The sequence below is a fragment of the Anopheles cruzii genome, chromosome 3 (assembly GCF_943734635.1).
Source record: "Anopheles cruzii chromosome 3, idAnoCruzAS_RS32_06, whole genome shotgun sequence".
In the NCBI taxonomy this organism is placed as follows: Eukaryota; Metazoa; Arthropoda; class Insecta; order Diptera; family Culicidae; genus Anopheles; species Anopheles cruzii.
Window position 1 is genome coordinate 2,589,993 of NC_069145.1, and position 19,383 is coordinate 2,609,375.

The 19,383-nt window shown below is 51.7% G+C and overlaps 1 protein-coding gene across 1 annotated transcript in view; it reads right to left on the bottom strand.

The window, feature by feature from the left end:
• Positions 1-19,383, bottom strand: part of LOC128274907 (glycerol-3-phosphate dehydrogenase, mitochondrial) — a 281,955-nt gene that overhangs the window by 51,937 nt on the left and 210,635 nt on the right. The gene's annotated exons all lie outside the window — the stretch shown is intronic.

Here is a 19,383-nt window from a genome sequence, read left to right on the forward strand (position 1 = left end):
AAACACCGACCACCAGCTGCTCCCCCCCCGAGGCCCCCGGGGTTCGGATTTGGAAAGAAAGCTCGCCACGTCAAGCTCCGGAGTTCTTGCGGCGGCGCGATGATGCGATTGCGGCCCCAACTCGGTGCGCTGTTTGCCGGAGTCCGGGGAAAAGGTATCAATTTGGTAAATTAAAAAACTTTCCTCCGTGTGGCCTCCGGTACAATGTCTACATTAGGGAGCCAGGAGTAGTTCCCCGGAACACCGCCCCCGGAGCGAGAGACAGACAGCCGAAAGCCGAAGCCGAGTGCCAGCCCACGAACACCAGTAATCGGACATCTGAAACGGGCCAACAAGCCATTTCGGAGATCGTCCTTGAGAGGACGGAGTCCCGGAGTGCCCGGTGGCGAGCATCCGTGGAATGCGGGTCAGGTCTCGGAAGCTTTGTTTTCACCCGAAACGCCCGACCCGACCCGGCTCTGTGGGGGTTGACTTTTCATTTCCGGCCGCTTTCACCTCTTTTTACACCTCTCAACCTCGAGCAAGTGCGAGCCGTAAAAAGGCGCTCTACCTTGCCGTTGCCGTTGGTGCCGTCCCGTGACGGGCGCGCCCAAGATTTATGTCCTTCAAACCCATCACGTGCCACGTGGCTTTATTACTGGGGGTGCTCCGGGTAGAGCCGCAGGTCACGAGGTCGGCGTGGGGGTCACGGGGGGATTGTAGACATTCGACACCCATTCGGAGTGGTGTTTGATTTTAAGAGGGCTTTAATAGTGTTTTGGTGGCTCGTTAAAATTAAAGTCGAAAGGGTCCGGGGCGGGCCGCCATTCGGAAGGACATAACCGTGAGGATGCGTCGTGCTAAAAGTGCGCTCCCACCGGAGATGGTTGCAGGCCTTAAACTCGAGCTTGGTTTTAATTTCACGGCCCCCGCCGGGCTAATGAATGTTGGCAGCTGTACCTGTGCTATAAATCAAATCGTATTTCAATACGCTTTTGACTCGTCTAATGAGTACCGTAAAACCTGGATAAGATACCTGGGGGCCCCCCGCGGCGTACCTGTTTTATTTATGGCGCACTTCTCGGGAAGACTCCACGCCGTAATTTAATGGCGCGGCCTTATGTTGCCGTTGCCCGCGGGGCACGGAGAAATCGAAAGTCGGCCGCCGACCCGAAGACCAGGCAAAGTTCAACAGATGAACATCACGCAAACTGTTTGCCTCAGAGCATAAAAGTAGCATCGACTGGAGCATAAAAGAACCTAGAGGCTCGTGAACTTAGGGCCCGGGCCGACGGAACGAGAATACGAAGCCAATACCGTCGTATAAAGAATCGTGAAATGAAAGGACCCACGCGGAGTGGCCGAAAGGGAGCATCAGCGTTCGGAAAAGGAAGAAAACAAAAACCGGGAAAAGAGAGTAAAATCGAGAGTCAACCGCAGACCGCATCGCATTTCGTCGGTGGCCACCCCGAGGGCTCCAGGGAGCCGGCGAACATCCTCCCGCACGGTAAACCGGATCCCGGTGGTAAATTAAATAATCCAAGACAATTTTGGGCTTTCAATTCTGCATTCATTTCACCAAAAGACCGGTGCCAGCGGGGAGCACCGGACCGATTTTCGGAAGCCCGCCTGTCTTCCGCCACGGGGCCGCCTGTCCCGCCTGTCTGGGCCGCCTTTCAGAATTTTTGACTTTTATCATTCGTTCCCACCATGATTGGGTCGTTCCGGAAGTGGTGGCCAATCAAATCCATGAGGTCCATGAATTTTTGGAGTAAAATAATGAGTTACTTCAACTGAATTATTTGAAGACATTCTCTTATTCATCTATTATCAAATATCAATCATCGAAGAGGAATGATTAAGAAGAATGTTTTAAAAAAGTCTTCTAAAATGTAATGTTTTGACGTTTTGATAAAACTTACAAATAAAGTACAACGAAAGGGAAGAAAATTCATCGAAATCCCATTGCAAGGAACGGTCATTTCGAACAGTGGAGAATTTGGAAACTGTTTTCTAGAACAAGCGATAGGCAAGTAGGCGAGATGTGTGTAAAATCCCCTCCTAGCAACCAGAAGAACTTGGGAACCGTTCTTCTCCAATTGGAAAAAAACTCTCAGATCTGTCAAAAATCTGAACAAACTCCATCTGAGGAGATCCACCAGGGTTTGTAGTCGGAGACGCTACTTTCGTGACACCCCAATCATACACTTCCACAGAACTCACCCGGCCTGCTTTGATCGTCAGCCGGCGGAGGAGGCGGAGGATGTTTGACTATCAGTCACAGTCGTGGACAAACTTTTCTCTTCACCGAAACTCTCGATCAGCCGCCCTCGGTGCTGCGAGCGGTTTATGGCAAACAAATTTGCTGCCCCACCGTGGGCCGCGTATGTTTGCGCCCGTGTGTGTGTGTGTGTGGGTACGGTGGGTGCGGAAGTGCTGCACCAGTGAAACGGGTGGTGAAACAAATTGAAAGATACATAAACGGGCGGCATTTACGGCCGATGCCGTGTTCCCGTTTTTGGGCGTGTGTTTCCAATTCGCCGATTACGCAAGCGCTCGGCATCCGCGTTGCGCATCGCTGACCTGAGCAAGGCCAGCGAGCCGACTGAGCGCTTCCGGCCGGAGCCATTTGACAGCCGGAAAAGGGAGGCCCGCCGGCGGCGGTCTCGCGGCGTCCCGGGTCGCGTTTTATGACTTGCTCGCCCCGTGATTTACATTAAACTGCTGCGGCCTGTGATTCCCTCGTTCGACTGCCCTCAATCAATGTCCCGCCGTCCGGCTTCCCCGCGGAGACCACCCCCGGGGAGGGGGGGTGAGGAAAAGTTTTCACCACGGGCGGTGGCCTCCAACTCCGGAAAATCTTTCGGTACGCGCCGCGCGGTGGCGAATAGCTCGCGAGCGTCTCGAAAAGTGAGAAAGAATTTCATTATCGTTCCGAACGAGCTCCCTTCCGCCCGACCCGAGGTCCCGGTCCGTGCGGAACCCGGGTCCGAAGGCCCGGAAAAAGGGTAATTTTGATGATGTAGCCGTTTTTGGGTTGACTCCGGTGAAGCGTAATGACGATTCGATCGGTCGGTCGCTCGGTGCCGAGATGGCCCCAGCCGGGGCGCCGTAATCTGATGCGTGGAAAGTGCTGCAATCAGATTATACCCCCGCCGCCCTTCGGTTGACAACCCCCCCCCACCGGGTGGCCAAGGAGGCGGGACCGTCTTTGCCGGCTTTTCGACCGTCTGGCGGCGTAGGGAACCGCAACCGAACGCACACAGGAGGAACCAGCATTCCGAACTAGTCGCGCCTCCTGGCACTGCGACACAGGGTTAAGCACGGGATCGGGGGGACCGTAACACTTTTCTAACCGTAAATTCCACTGTTTACGAGCTCGCAGGATGTGAGGCCCGGAGAGAGAAAGTGCCATTTTTGCGTACTTTTACCCACCCACCGCGACAGCTCTAACGAGCGGGAGCACCGGAGCGGAGCGGAGTTTCAAAACTGCCACACAGGTACACATTGCTTGCATTGCAGCAGGAAGTTTCATCTGGGTTTCCCCTGTTTCCGCTCGGAGCCATTAGCTGCAACAACAAGTTAAAAATCCCAGGAATGTCCCGGTCGCCGTGAGGCTACATCTAGGGCTCATTATGGCCATTATTCCCCGGGATCCCGGCGACTCCGTCCGAGCGAACGGATTGCGGGCCGAGATTCGGTTTCGAGCGCGACCAACAACTCATCCTGCTGCGTGGATGGATGGCGAAGGAAGGAACGGAGCGTACAACAAACAAAAAAGCAAAGGGAGATGTCCATTCTGGTGCCGTGCGCGGCACTAACTGCGTACTTCTTATCCGGATTTTGACACGCCATTTCATTTAAATATTTCCCGGACCGCACCTCAGCTGGTGCTGGGCACAGAGTCGGCCGGCCAGGAAGCCGACCCGGCGGGTGGCTCCAAATTTATGATTATTATTCCATCTTTTCCGCTCTCTTGAATTCAGGCGCGAAACGCGCGCGAGTACAATGGACGAAGCGAACGGCCCAGCAACGCAACCTAGTCGCTGGATGCTTAATTTGAATATTAATAGCCCGAATTCCGGCCAAACGGCTTTCTAGCTTTCTGCTGGCCGGACGTTAGTCCGGGCCACGGCCACGGCCGACGGGCCGACGTCCTAATGGTACAAATGTTTCTGATTATCCGCGCGAGTCCTCGACGGTGTCGGACTGTTTTTTTTGCCGTTGGAGCTCCGTTTCATTCGACTGATTAACTTAATACACTCCAGCCAAAGTTCTGGTACGCCGAGAACTGGCCACTACGTGCGAAAACGAATCCTAAATCCAACGCTGCGCTCGGTACTTTCGTTTAGCGATTTTTGTTTCGGTTCGCCTCGCGTAGCCAACAGTTCCGGTCCGACACAGTTTGTCCAGTGCGCCCGCGTTTTAGGCGTCCTCATTGGCGCCCGCGAAGGAATGCAAGCACACACACAAGCTCCAAAGCATGGGTCCTTGCGGGTCCTTTCGGGTCCTTTTTTGGTTGCTCGAGAGATTCACGGGATGGATTAAGTGGGCTGGAGCCGGGTTCTAGTACCTAGGAAGATGCCAAGAAAAAAGTAGTGTTCTTAGTGAATCGCTTTAAAGAACTTTAGAGAGAAAGAGAGAGCGAGAGAGAGAGAGGGAAAGAAAGAAAACGTGGATTCGTTGCTATCTTTAGGCGCCATTTACATAACTAATGAAACAATGCGATAAGCGTGGCCGGCAATTTCCGTCTGGAGATTACACTTCAACCTGTTGGGACTGTGGACGTGGAGTTTTGAGGCCCTTTCTCCACGCTCGTAACGGCAAAGAACTTTTCGCAACTGTCGATAATGAGCACGCACCCCTCCCCGGGGCTCTATGCGTTCCAAATGACCGATCATTAATTGCCAACGTTCGCGGCGATCGCGAAGGTCAATTGGGAACCACGTGGGGCGCGTGTGTCCGAATCATATTTCTAAGGGCAACTTCTGACGGGTCCAACTTTTTTGCGCTTTCCAAGGAGTTCCGTTAGGCCGCTTTGGCCAGTGGAACCCATATGGACGACTTTTGTAATTTGGCGTCTATTATTCATCCATTCGCTAATCTAGCCGATGGGAAACTTACCTAATTGCTTCTATTATTTACGGTAAATTGTGGGCGATGAATTATTTACCTCCCATTCCGACCCCGGGTGGCCGTGGGATCCCGCCCCACGCCGGTGCGATGAGCTGTTGCGGTCCGTAAAGCTGCCATTAGGGCACTCCGAGACTCCGCGTGGAATCTCCTCAGGGAGCATGCCGCCATGTGTGTGTGCCAGTGTGTGAGACAAAACAGGATTCTCACGTATAAACTTTGCACCCCCCCCGGACCGTCCGAACCGCCCGCCCGCCCGTCGGAAGAATCACTTGGGTCCCGGGTCCCGTGCTGACGGAATATTAAATATGGCCATGCCGGGCCAGGACGGTTCGGTTAGTTGTTTGTTTGTTGTTGTTATCCTTCGTGTTATGGGACTCAATAAAACACTGCTGCAGTAAGAGGCGGCCGACAGTGCTGTGGGCTGTGGGACCGGCATCCTGCGACACCCGGTGTAGATGAATTTTTCATCTGCCCTCTCGGCAAAGGAATCGGTCCGGATCACCACACACACACCGGAGACCGGTGTCGTCTTCGCTGGAAATCGAACCAAGCTGTGTCTGCGTGTTGTGGGGACAGGCAGACAGGGTGTGCAGCTTGTGGCTTCCGGCTTCCGGCTTCCGGCTTCGATGCACACGGCGTCGAGTGTCAACAGAGAGTGCGCTTAACGCAGGAGACTCCGAGAGGGCTTTTTGCAAATCATAGCAACCCGACAACGAACCCGGATGAATAATGAATATGGCAACGGAGAGCGTTGCATCGCACGGATTGGTGTCATCTTAAAACATCAGAAGCCTTCAGAACCGTAAGTACCAGTTGATCCTGGTAGCACAGCATCAGCACGCCATTTCATCAAATGAAAGCCTGCAGCTTTCTTCGCAAACTCTTCCCTTAATGACGCCGTCGTCTCGACTACTAAAAGTAATGTTATTTTTACCACTTGATTGTTTTACTTCTCTTGTTTGCTTGGCGACCCCCTAAGGGGACGCCACAGGACAGTGCCTAATAGAGCCGATCAAAATCCAATCACAAGCCCGGTCGTGGTGGTCCATTTTCTCACGCACTCACGCCTGGCAATGCTGGCGGATGCCGTCACGGCCGTCAGGCCAATAAAACGATTGATTGAAAACGCTTTTTATCCCGCAGCGTCGAACGAGATTGAGGCTCGCGAGCGAACGGTTCGAACTGGTGGAGAACAAACAACCTCCCGTTGGGTTTCCGGTTCCAGTGCGTGCCGTAGTGGTGGTGTTCCCGGACACACCACGCGCGCGGAGGTCGTGGCCTACCGCTGCGCGTTCTTCGAAGACAAAATGGCCGGTGGCCACGTGACCAGCCAGGGGCATGCCTTGCGCGAAGGTGAGAATATAAATAAATTAGTTGTTGTCGTCCGCGTCCACTCAATAACAGTCCGCCGCCGTCAGCAGCACCGCCGAAGTTGGCCCCACTGGCGGCCCAAAAGGGCAGTCAATTTGCGAAATGAAACGAATCAATCGAAAAACTTTGGAGTGCTCCGTACCGAGCAGCAGCATGCCGTGCGCCCGGGCGAACTTCCTTACCAACAACATCGTCATCATCATCGACAACGGCGGCACCGCATGTTGGCATGCTTTGATTAATGCTATTAAGTTGTCGGCCGTACCTAATTGTGTCATGCGTTTGGCTAACGAGCCTTCGATGCCTTCGGTTTGCTGCTGCAGGAGGCAAACGGATTTTTCCCCGTCCCGGCCGAAACGTAGCTCTTGAACGGCGAACTTGTGGTAAGACGGTCCAATTAGGACATTAGCGGTAGTTTCTAAAATTTTCTTCTTAAAGTGAGGTGGTATTTGTAGTAACTGATTTCGGTGCGTCGTGCTTCACTTTGAAGCCAGAAATGAGGGGTTTTTATGAAGAGCGGCCATTTTTGTATTAAAAAATGTTGTAAAAATGTTCGGCACAGCCAATCAGATGTGGGACTTTTTCTAACGTAGTAATACAGATCGTTGTATGCGTGCTGCGTACTTTAATCAACCCACACCTTCAAAGGGCCCTTTACAAGGCCTCGCACCGAGCCCTGACCGATCCGGGTGGTGGCATCGAATCCTTTCCCGGCCCCTGATCGAAACCTTGCGCAAAACGTGATTTATTGCCGCCATTCATTCTTATCGCTCGGTTTGCAGGAGCAGCCCGGGGGGCCCGGCCCTGTCGGCTCAGAACCCGACCCAGCGTCAACTGCGCTGCCGTGTTTGCTGCCGGATTAGAGGGCCCGACTCGGCCAAGCTCGGCCCGAAACCAAACTTTATTCATATTTAATTAGGGGAAAGTTTCATAAAATTTCGAGCACACTTTTCAATATTCAACTTCGAGGCCGGGCCCCCGGGTCGGCTGATCCTTACCGATAAGGCCGGGCCGGGCGATCCTTGTCTGAGGTTTGTCCCGGGGTTTTGTCCCGGATGAATATCAAGCAACTCATGTTCTATTAGCCGAATGTCGGGTTTTATTATTAATGCCTTCCTCTTTGCGCCGGGGTCTCGCCAGTTTCGGGCATGCTCTCGTGGCGTGGTTGGCTTGAGCTAGTTTTTTTATTTCGAGAATACCCAATTGCCCCGACACTACCACCGGTCCGGTCCTACCCAACACCACCGCCAGCCGTGTTTCCGCAATCAGTTAAAATGTGTTCCTCTGCCCGGTTCCAGTTCTTGGAGGCTCTTGGAGCGAGCGTTCCCACAACCCACAGGCGATCGTCAAAAGAACACTCAAAAATAAAAACAAAATGTTTGACCAAAACAAAAAAACAACGAACGAAGTCAAAGTTTGGAGTAGCAGACATTATTCAGCAGTACCCGCTAGCCAGCCAGCCAGGACGACGAGGACTTCGCCCCTTGGCACCCACTTAGGCGGAGAGTCGGAAAATCAGTCGGAACAGCAAAGTTGTTCATGCGTGTGGCGATGAGAAATTTTTGGACCGTTCTTCAGCTGGCCAGCATCTGGAGTGGCCACAGCACCACCACCAGGACGTGCCCCTCTCGGTACGTTCGCACACAAAAATAACATCGTTGCCCTTCGCACAAAACTCCAAATTGCAACGCCCCGTGACTGGCGAGCGGGAAATCGGAAAAGCATCCCGGGCTCGGAACCGCGGCCGCAGAACTTGTGGTCGAGTTTTCCCCCGTGTTTTGCCCGTTTTTCGGCAATTGTCGCACCCGGTCGGTCCTATTGTGATCTTTCGGGTTGCTAGGTCCTGGTTGCTCACTCCGAGTGTCCGTGATTGGGAAGGCCACGGCCACCGGGTGCTTTCGGAGCGTAATTTGTGAACGGAATTAGTGGCCATGTGTGGCCATGGCGATAGTGCCAACAAGACGAAACATCGAACATCGAACATCGGTTCGAACATGGTTCCAAAAAAGTGAATTACACGGTGGCCACGTCAAACGGCAGCCACCGCGGGATGAGGGCTATTATTTACTGATTAGCCGCCGTGTGTCCGTGTGTTGCAAATGGCGGTTCACCGCGATCCCGACGGATCCGGCTTAACACGCGCCCGACCGCGACGGACACGAACTGACGATGAAAGGCAAACGTCGTTCGGTGGAATGCAGAAATGATTAAGCTACTCACAAAATGGCCGGGGTGGGGCTGGAAACGCAACAAACGGAACAAACGGAACTGCACGTTCCGGGGGGGGCGGGTTCCGGTTTTTTACACCCACGTCCCACGTTCTCTGTGCTTAAAATTACATCATTGCATCGTCGAGAAGAATGGCACTCGGAACGTCCACCGTTCGTGCAATCCGTCGTCGTCGCAACCGTCGTCCGTGGCCGCGAGGATGCTGATTGTGCGAGAGCATTCGCGGCGATGGAAGGGTTTGAAAGCGTCATTCTTCCTTTTTTGCATTTTTTCCTGGCGAACCATGGTCCACGGCACGGCACTGGTTGCTTCCGGCACAGGACGGTGTGGATCCTTCGGAGGGTTGATGGTGCGCTTTTTGCGGTCCGAAAGGTGTGTGGTAGTTGGCGAGTGAGTGTTGTCATGGGCACCCGGAACCGGAGTAGGCTAGTTGATGCGGAGCACGCTTCCGTTTTGCTTATTGTTGGGACCAAGTGTTTGTTAAATGCGTTTAAATGGTGCTATTGTTAAGTTGTGACTTCCCCATTACTTTTGTTCATTAAAATGGTGTATCAACGTGTTGTTTTCATGATTAAAAATGGCATTTAAATAAAAAACGGAACCTATGAGTGTGGCTGTTTTGTTGGTGCATATTAATGCACAGTATGGTTGATAGAAGGCCATGCAATTCTTAAGTTCTTTAATATTCAAAAACTTAAGTTCTTTAACAACTGCTCTTCGTTGAAGCGATGGCGTAAAAAGGTGTAAAAAGTTGCATTTTGTAAAAGTGACACTTCTTTGGTCGAATCCTCCCGTCCGAAAGGAAATGAAAAATAATGTAAAGAAAATATTCTTATTCTAGTCACTCGCTCACGTCACTCACCACTAGTCACGTATTTCACCGTGCGTGAGAAAGAACAAAACGATGGACAGCGACAGAGCGAGAGAGAGAGAGAGAGAGCGCTCCGACAGAGAAGAAATAAAAGCTCTAATTTCATAAACAAACAGAGTGTAAGTGATACATCTTCTCGCTCTTGCTTTGCGTGGTGCAGCAGTGGCGGAACAATAGAAACACACCGTCACCGTCCCACAGGACGACGATGAACACTCGGGGCGCGGCGGCAAGACAGCGGAGATGAAGCGAACGGAAGTACAGCCGAGTGAAAAATCTCATTGGAATTCCATGCTCATCTATTTAAAATGATACAGGGAACATCGTTAGAGTCGTGCGCCCCGGGAGCGAGGTCTCGATGGTGGCCAGGAGCCCGAACGTCGCCCAACCCACCTTCTGGTCCGATTTCCATGCGCGAGCCGGTCCCGGCTCCGGCGTTCGTTCGAAAATGAATGAACCTCGGTCGGTTGCGGTCGGGAAAGCGATACTTCTTTCGGCTCGCCGCCACCGGTTTTTGGGGGGATGGTATGCAGAGTCGTCATCCGGTGCTCGGTGTAACACACCGTACGAAAGGAGCGGCCCGTAAGATGCGTGTAGAGTCGCATTGAAAGACAAGTTACTTCGGAGAACCTTGAGGCGCTGGGAATCTGGGTTATTCTGGGTCTGGATTCAACCCAGACCGAGCTCCAGATTGAAGGATAAAAGTTGGCCGTTTCGAATTTCCGTTACAGTCCGCCTTCGCCTTCGGTCGGTCGGCCGGCCGGTCTGTCCGATGGTGCAGAAGATCACCATTATTTAATTCACTCCAAACATAACCATTAAACACGGTGCCGTGAGCAGCAGTTTTGCAAATTGTTGCTAATGCTCATAATGGTAATAGGAATTCCGAAAGGAATCGAAACAAGAGACAGCCACGTGGCCGTGGCTGTGGAAACCACAGCCAGTTATTAGGAAATTCCCTCCTCAATGGAGCGACAGCGTGGTCCTTCGGGGAAAAGCGCAGACCACCGCCCTATCGTTCGCCGATAATCAAATCATTGTTTGCCGAAACTCCGGAGCCGGCCGGGGTACCTTCCTGCCCGGCGCGCATATTTAAAGCAAGAGTCTCCGTATGATAAATTGATAAAACCACAAAACGGTACCAGAAGGACACCGAAAAGGGCGAACGGTGGCGTGGAAAAAGTGAAATTTACCACACACACACACAAAGACAGACACACGCACGCACGGTCCGTTGCTAAATCCGGGAGTCCAGAAGCCGTATAAAATATTTAAAACGAAACTCCGGTGCTCCGGTGTGAGGGCAGCCGAAATAAAGAAGAAAGTGTGGCCCCGACCCGGACCGTGACGTGAGAGCATCTTGAAGGGCACCCGACGTCGCCGGCAAAAGGAACGTCACACATACCACGTACACACCGAGGCCGCGCCGTCTAATGTACCGCAAGGATGACCTGCCATGCGAGGTGTTAAGAAGGAAAATGGCTGCAGAGCAGAGCTGAGCAGGCGGCGGCGGATCAACCCCGCATCGTAGTAGCAGAGGCGGGTGGAATATTTGTTGCGAGCAAAATAGACGGAATGGCACGAAAAAGGAGCAGTCCTGGGTCGGGATTTGGCCGGAGTCGAAGGTGGAACACATTGCGATGGGACAGGAATTCAAGATGACGCAATCCATGTTTTCATGTTTAATAATTACTACATAACAGAAGCGATCGTTATATGGTCTTATTTTTATCGCTCTTCGGCTAAAAAAATGAACCAAACTATATTTATGCATCTTGAATGATTTACAGCTAGCGCAAGTCAAGAAGAGCCCCTTGTCGCCGGCTCGGTAGCAAAACCTTCACGATGTGTAAGGTCGTCCCACCTCGACAAAAGACCGTTCCCCGTAAGAAGATCCTGCCGACCGATCTAGGAGCAAAGAAAAAGGTGGAACAAAAAGACGGTATAATGTATTTAAAGGGAAGCATAGCTCGGTCTAGGGTTTGCATCGGTTCCGAAGGGCATTGCGAGCAGCGACCTTCCGTTTGCTCTTTTCTCGGTGAACAAATAGCACAAAAAAAGAAGCACGAAGCGGTTCTGTTGAATAAAATATACACCGAGGAAAAATTTCGAACCAACGTTGTCGGAAAATGGCAGAAGAAAAGGCTGCTCCCGGGCTGTGGCGTGTGGCTGAAATCGGCTGAAAATCGGCGTGTAAAGGATATCTTCACCATCGCACTCGCCGGCGTCGTCGTCGTCGTCGTTTCGGTCGAGACCCCTTTATTTGCCTGCGAGCGAAATGGGTGGAAAAATGCCGCCCAGTTTGGCCCGGGGCCTGGGGAACAGAAGCCAGGGCATCTGGGAGCATCTTAGAGGGGGCCGGTGCCCATTTAGTAGCCGGTCCGGTTCGCTGCCGAGCCCGAGCTCCGGAGCTCTAAGTGGCAAGGATTCTCGGACGTGGTGCGGTTCGGGTGGTGCCCCATATGGCATCCTTTTTCGGTACAAACCACGTGATCCACCCCCGGGTCGGCCTGGTGCGAAACTTTCCAAATATATGTTTTCCACCCGGGGGGGGGGGCCGGGGGCTGTCTGGCTGGCTGAGCGGAACGGTGGCGGGTGTGGGTGACCACCAACCGATGGCCTGGGCAAGTAGATAATCGAATGCGCATATGATCAATGATTGAAGACCCTTCGGACTCGGGAACTTACTACTCGGAAAAAAGGATACAGGACCCGGCGAGGCCGAGGGTTAAGGATACGCACGCACGCACGCACGACAAGTCCAGTTCAAAATTCGACCCTCGACCAGCAAAAAGACGACCAGCCCAAATGGGTTCCCCAATGGCTCGGAAAACGGACCGTGAAACCGTGGCGTTAGTGGAGCAAAAAAGTGAGAGAGAAAGAAAAATCAAAACAAAACATAAAAAAATCTGGCCGCCCAATGGGAGGGAAAGAAAGTTTCACCCAACAACGTCCACATCCGGCTGCGGCACACGGTGGCCACAGTGAATTAAGAAGAAATCCCCAAAACGAGGAAGCAGCAGGAACAATAGAAAACGCCGGCCGGCTACTAGCATCCCGGGAACACGATCTAGGTCCTGCGCGCGGGAAAAAAAGAGGGATGAACCTTGGCTACCACACCAAAAAGGAAGGTACTGTGTCTCTCGATAAAAACGGCTACAATGAAACAATGGACAAAACAAAAGCCCACCAGAATGCGTTAGTTGCCCTTGCCAGACGATGCAGCCATTAAAGTAAATCATAAACAAATCCTCGATTGGGCCGATGACTGGCTGAGCTGAGCTTGATCAAAAGGTGGCCAAAAGGACGTGCAGCGAACGGGAGACGGAAGATGCCCGGTAATAATTCGCCATTCCGGAGGGGGCCCATTGTATCCTTCGGCTTGCCAACTATCCTCGATCTCGGCCGGGTGTTGTAGTGGGTACGTGGCACATAAATAATTGAAACCATTTTATCCCGAACTCTGGGCTGTGTAACAATCCCCGGATGTGTGACCCCCCCCACAATCCCGTGATTGGATTTGTGGCTCCCGGAGAAGTTCCGGCCGGATTTTTTTTTCGGGTGGGGGGCGATTCCGGAGGACTTCCAGCACCAGGTACGTAAGGTGTTCCAGTCGGTCGGTTAGGTTAGGTGCAATAAAAATTGCACGAATCGGAGATTACAGTTCACCGAAGCCACCCGAGAGGGAGGGTTCGGGTACGGTAAAAGGATCCTCCTGTGCGCCGTGGGAAAATCACACAAATCGATAAGAATTTTATTGTTCACTGCCAACAATAACCCCGCCGGTCGGTTTGGAAACGGTGCGAGAGAAACAAAAGAAACGCTGTAACGTCCGAAGTCCCGGTGCCCGGTGTATTCAGATTGTGTCAAACCCGGGTCCGCACAGGATACCGAAGGGGATGGCCACCGAGATTGGATTGGAAATCGTCGTAATCCTGGCGACATCTCGGATCGGCACGGAAATTTTCGATGTTTCGGGGAATTACTCGATTCTTGCTAATCGCTCCGGCCGCGCCAATGAAGCGAACCGAATCGGATGCTGCAGCTCGAGCCCGACTTGTCACCGGCGTCCTCCGGTTCGTGGCGCTCACATATCTCAAAACTCTCGACAGGATAATCGATGGTAGCGAGGTTTTCCACGCCGGTGGCAATCATCACATCCGACGCACCGGAGTTCCGGAGTTTTTTGTTGCGCTCTGCCGGGATCGGGTCCTCTCGTCGTCGGCTAAGTTACGACCAACCTCGGCCAGGCAACGCCCCGGTGGCAATAAACCAGCACCGGAAGGAAGCCCACGGGCCCCGAAGGGATGCAATTTGGGCTGTGTGACTCGGCAAGCCCACTCGACGATGCCGACGACGACGGCGACGGCGGGTTTCGGGATGGCATCAGCAATTTGTATCAGCAATCGTCATCGAATCGTGTCGTGCCGGCTCGATGCGACGCGCAGGACCCCCGCTCCACGGTGTGCCGATTAGTGGAGTGTAGGTTTGTTTGTCTTTCGCTTCCTCGATGGGGAGCCGCTTTTTTCGGAGTGTCCCGGTCCCGGACGACCGACGGAGGACGAAGTGCATCCTTGTTGCTGAACGAACGTAAGTGCACTTGATAGAATGTAAACCACCGGGCCTCGGCCTCGGTTCCGACGCTCCAAGCTCGTGCGCCGTTTGCTGTTGTGTTGTGGAAAATATATTGTTTTCGAGTGTTTGCGAACCTCTAGCGAAGCAAAGCGGTGCCACTTTTCCGCATGGGCGGGAGAGCCTGGAGAGAGCTTAATTCATCTGCAACTATAGATCGTCCCGGCAGGTTGTTGGGCAAATGGCAAATGCTTTCGTTATTTAATGGCGAACGAACACACGCACACGAACAGCGGGGAAAGACACGTACCGACTCCAGTAGTGACACTTTGGTTTATCTGCGCCTCCTTTGGCACATGTGAAGCGGCGGCGGCGGCGCAAGTGGCTACTTGCGGTGGTAATTTGTTGGCTGGTTGGTGCGCCCCCCCCCGAAGTATGCGCTGCGCTGGAGACACCGAACAGAACCCCAGCAACCGCGCTCGGTCCGAGCACCGAACCCGTCTTTGTAAACCTGCTAACGAGAGCTAATTTCCCGAGTGCGCGCCCAACTACGACGACGACGACGACGACGATGGTGTTTTATGAAATTTATGTACCAACGGGCCCCCGGACTGTTGAGTGCCATTGATGATTTATCGCTTCGCAGGACACGTCTGCCGTCTGCTTCCGGTGGCCGAAACGAAGACCGTTCCTCACACACGCACACACACCATTGATACATTGCGTTGCGGTGTCCACTTTTAGATCGATGAAATGTTCTTAATGCGAATGGGACGAAATATGAACTGCAACGGCGCATAAAGGCGAATAGGATATTTAATGAGAATGTAATGTAATTAACCGTCGCTTGCCACAAACATGTAGCCATTTACACAGTGAACATAAGGGTTAAGTAATGGAAAAGTAAAGGCTTGAAATTGAATGTCTTTATGAGACAAAAAAGGGTATTAGATTTATACAGGGTGTTCCATCACGATCCAAAGATTAAAATGTCAAATAACTCCGCCATTTTTTAGTCGATTTTGACCATTTAGTCAAATTCTAAAACGTTAATGTATGCCATTTTATAGTCATGGATCAATTTACGGTAAAACAGCGAACTGAAACTGTACTGCTGTACATTGAAAGTAATCTTTCAATTGGGATAACTGTGAAAACTGTGAACAATGAAAAATGCCCAAAAAGGGCCGCTTTTTGTGTGTCTAATTGAGGCGGTCACTTGATTGATATTGTATTTTGAGTAAATTATCAATAAACGGCATCTTATACTCTATAAAAATCATGTTCATTTGCCAAAATCGACTGACAAATAGCGGAGTTATTCAACAATTTAATAATTGGATCGTGATGGAACACCCTGTAGAGAGCTTTGAGAATTTTCTTGTTGAGCTGTAAAATATTCTGATCATTCATTTCAAATATTCATTTCGATTGGACTCGTATCGAATCAACGATCTTTATATTGTTATGTTGCTCTGCGACATAAAAGAAATGCACGTAAAAACAAAATAATAGAACTGCTCTTCCATAAAAGAGCGTTTTGTAAAATTGCTTTCAATGAATGACAATATTTTACAAATAACCGGACCGGTTCGGTTCCGTTCCGCATCGGATCGGTGTTACCGTTCACAGTCCCGTTCCCGTTCACCCAGGCAATAGTGAAATGATTCCCTTTGCTCCATTGTCACAACCCACTTTGCCAGCCAGCCAGTCGCACAAAAGCTCACCGATGGCGGTGAGGTCGGAAGTGAATGCTTCAGCTTCCGGTGTCCTTCCCGCGAGTCCGTCCGTCCGTCGAACGTCTTGTCCGCCAGCGCCGGGGAAGATTGTTCGGTCGATTTTCCGTCAATGTCGTCGCGCGGTCGTTCGTCAATCGCATCGGCGGCGGCACTACTCTCCCGGGTGCGATGAAAAACTCGTCCCTTGGCCGGGACCGACGGGGGAACAATTTAATGTGCAATGCGAAATTGCAACGGAAGTGCCGGGCATTGAATGAAGGCGGACGAGTCGTCTGTGACGGGCACCGGACTCCCGGCCACGGGACCATGTTATCGTTAGTGGAGCACATAAATTGTTGCACCGGGCCGAAAGACATCGGTGATCCTGCGGTGCCGGATGCCGGGTGGGTCGGGTGGACGACGGAATTTCACGTCTGTCCACCCGTTCGGCGGTCGGTGGGTCGGAAGCATCGATGCATCGAGCGGCGAGTTGCGAGATTGATCGATATCAAAAGCTGTCAGTAAGAAATCGAGAAACTCGGCACCGAAGGGCGACAGAATGTTCTCCGTAGAAGGCTTCGTCGACTGCGAACTTGTGTTGCCACTCATTGCTCCTATCGGTTATGGGGTGTAAGCGACCTTACCAAGAACCGGAGCGAGAGAGAGAGAGCAAGAGAACGTATCCGTTTGGTGTACGTATTTACAATTCAATTTGATCAGCACATTCACTTTGGCGAGCCCCATTTCGGAGTGGTCAAGCGGATCGAAGCCGGACCGACTTGGAACGGAAGAAACACGAAGCATTCCGTTTCCTTAATGGCCAACGTCCCAAACGGATGCCGCTGCCAGTGACAGACGTACTGCATTTACGAGACGGATGTTGCTTCATCAAATGAAGCTGGGGTGAGTGTCCGCCATAGAAATCGCTCGCTGTTTAAGATGCCGTCAGCGCGGATCCCGTCTCCGTCTCGGTTATGGTTTATAATCTAATTGAAAATGCGATTTAAAAAGCAAACGGAAACTTCCGACGGCGGTTTCCGGTCCCGGCGGCCCACGACGAGCGATCAAACAGGAACCGGAACGGAATGGAACGGCACGGAACGAAACATAACTCATTAGCAAATGAAAGTACATGTTTAAAGCGTTTCGCTCATTCCTTCGGGCGTTTGCCTTTCGGAAACTCTTCGGAGCTGTGACCAGTGACCGGGTAAGAGGCGCTCAAAAAGTCGCTCTTGAAGATTTTCCACGGCCGCGGCTAACTTCGAATTGGCCGCAGTACGGAAAGAGGGACACAAAGATGAAAGTGGACCGATCGATTGCTTTGCGCAAATTAATTACCATAAAACCGAACCCGTTCCACCACGTTCGTAAAGGCAAAAGAAACGATAAAAGGGCGTGTGGTGGTGTTGCATTTTATGTTATTAATTTCGCAGTCGTCATAAAGACCAAAAATTAAACAAACACATTAGAATAAATCTGGCAAATAGTTCGCCATAACGCTCCGTACGAGAAACTATGCTTAATTTAAAAATCTCCAAACAAACCAGAAACGATTGCAAGGAAGCATTGGAACATTGAACAATGAGTTGAAGTAAATTAAAAACTCAGTTTTCCTTCACTTGTTTGCACTTTTCAACTTACTGCGAGTCCTGCGGGACAAAGTGACCCACGGCTTCTCTATCGCCTTGGTCACGCGGGAGTCGCAGTGTAAGAACAACGAAACTTACAATCCTGGCAACGACAACAGTAAGCTTGGGGAAAGAAAAATAAAGCATAAGCGCAGTACAAGTTGCGAATTAGATTTTGCGCCACGGCAAAGGAATTAAGCAAAGGACAAACAAAGCGAAACCGACCGAGCGCGGCAAAAAAAATGTCGCAGAGATTGAACAAGGTAAGATTTTACAATTTAACCTCCCCGCCAAAAAAAAGCACGAAAACTTAAGCCGTACGCTCCACAACAGGTCCTAAGCCAACGTTTGCGCGCACGAAAATTGGCGCGAAACAAGGAATCGCGCCAGGAAATTCCGGTGGGGCAGGCAAGTGTAACGCTGCCGCCGCCGCCGTAGTTTTCTGGTTGAATAATGAAACAAAGTTAAACTTTCGCCCCAGCCCCAGAGAGGCCCCTATAAGTTGTCCTTCGCCGCCGAAGCCGCCTGCTCACCTGCGTTTGGTTTATACTGCACGGCTCAACACTTTGCGGGCGACAACGACTTGAGCGCCGCGCCGGTCGGAAAATCCCCGGGCCGTGCCGTGTCCCCGGAACCGGTTAGTCCCTTCGATGCACGGCGAATTTAGCACCACCTCGACGCGGCGACAAAAGCGGACAAGCAATCATCTTACCGCGGTGGCCAGCAAGGCGGAAATGAAACTCGGAGCGAAAGAAAAGTATTAAAAGTTTAATTAAATGAGGTCAGACGGGCGGAAGGGGCCGCAACAATGCCGGGCAAAGATTTGCACGGCGCGACGCTCACAATCGAACGCTTTGGGGCTATGTCCGGCGGGGCTATGTACTATGGCGTTGTAATAGTGTAATTATGCTGCTGGAAATTGGATTTTAGAGTTGCCCAATCGCCTCGGGTGCAGTTCATTTTCATAGTTGGCCAGCGCCAGCCAGCCGACTTTACTGCGAAGTAACACTTTGTGTTTTTTTGTAGCGACTGTGTGTGTGTGTGTGCGTGTCCCCCCGAATAGGATACACTTTTTGCCTGCGTCGTCCCTTAACTGCCGTTTTGGAGTCGGCCTCTGTTTCTACGCTTCTACGCGTCCTGCCGCCGAAAGTGGTGAAGAAATGCAGTAAATCGAAGGGGCCTGCGGCGGATCAATAGGAGAGTGTTTTTTTGTGTTCCAACTCACTTGGGAGCCCATCAGCCCCGATGACAGCATCAGGCGCGCGCCCGTCAATCGATCGGGTGGTGAACGAAACAGGGCAGGGATTGAAAACAAAACCTCACTGCATTGCAGCAGCCAGCAAGCAAGCAAGGACTGCCGCCAGCCTTGCGAGAGAATCGTGACGGACTGTCCCATCGATGGTGCTGCTGATGATGCTGCCGCACACAATCTTCACAACGTCGTCCTGGGTGTCCATGGGGCCCTGCCGATGCTGCTGCTGCAACTGCCCTACGGCGTTGCTAAGCGAACGCTCGACCGACGGCACTCTGTGATGGACGAAAAGGGCCTTTTATTGGATGTTTGCGATGCGAAACATGGATTGGCATCACTTGTTTCGCTGGCTACTACGGTGAAGTGTAACTTTGGGTTTTATTTTAAAGAAAACCAACTACAGTTTGACATTTTTGATCGGCATTGGAGGTTGGCGAAGGTAACAAACTCAACTTAAATCACCAATCCTTAGGTACTTCGCTTGAAGAGACCTATTTTCAAAAGTGACGTTAGCTAATCATTGGTTAGCATAATTCTGTTGTCTAATTCTATAAATCTATCTATCGACTCGTAATTATATCGTGTTGATATCGCTCAGCTCTTGTCTTCTGTGTTCACTAAAGTCCG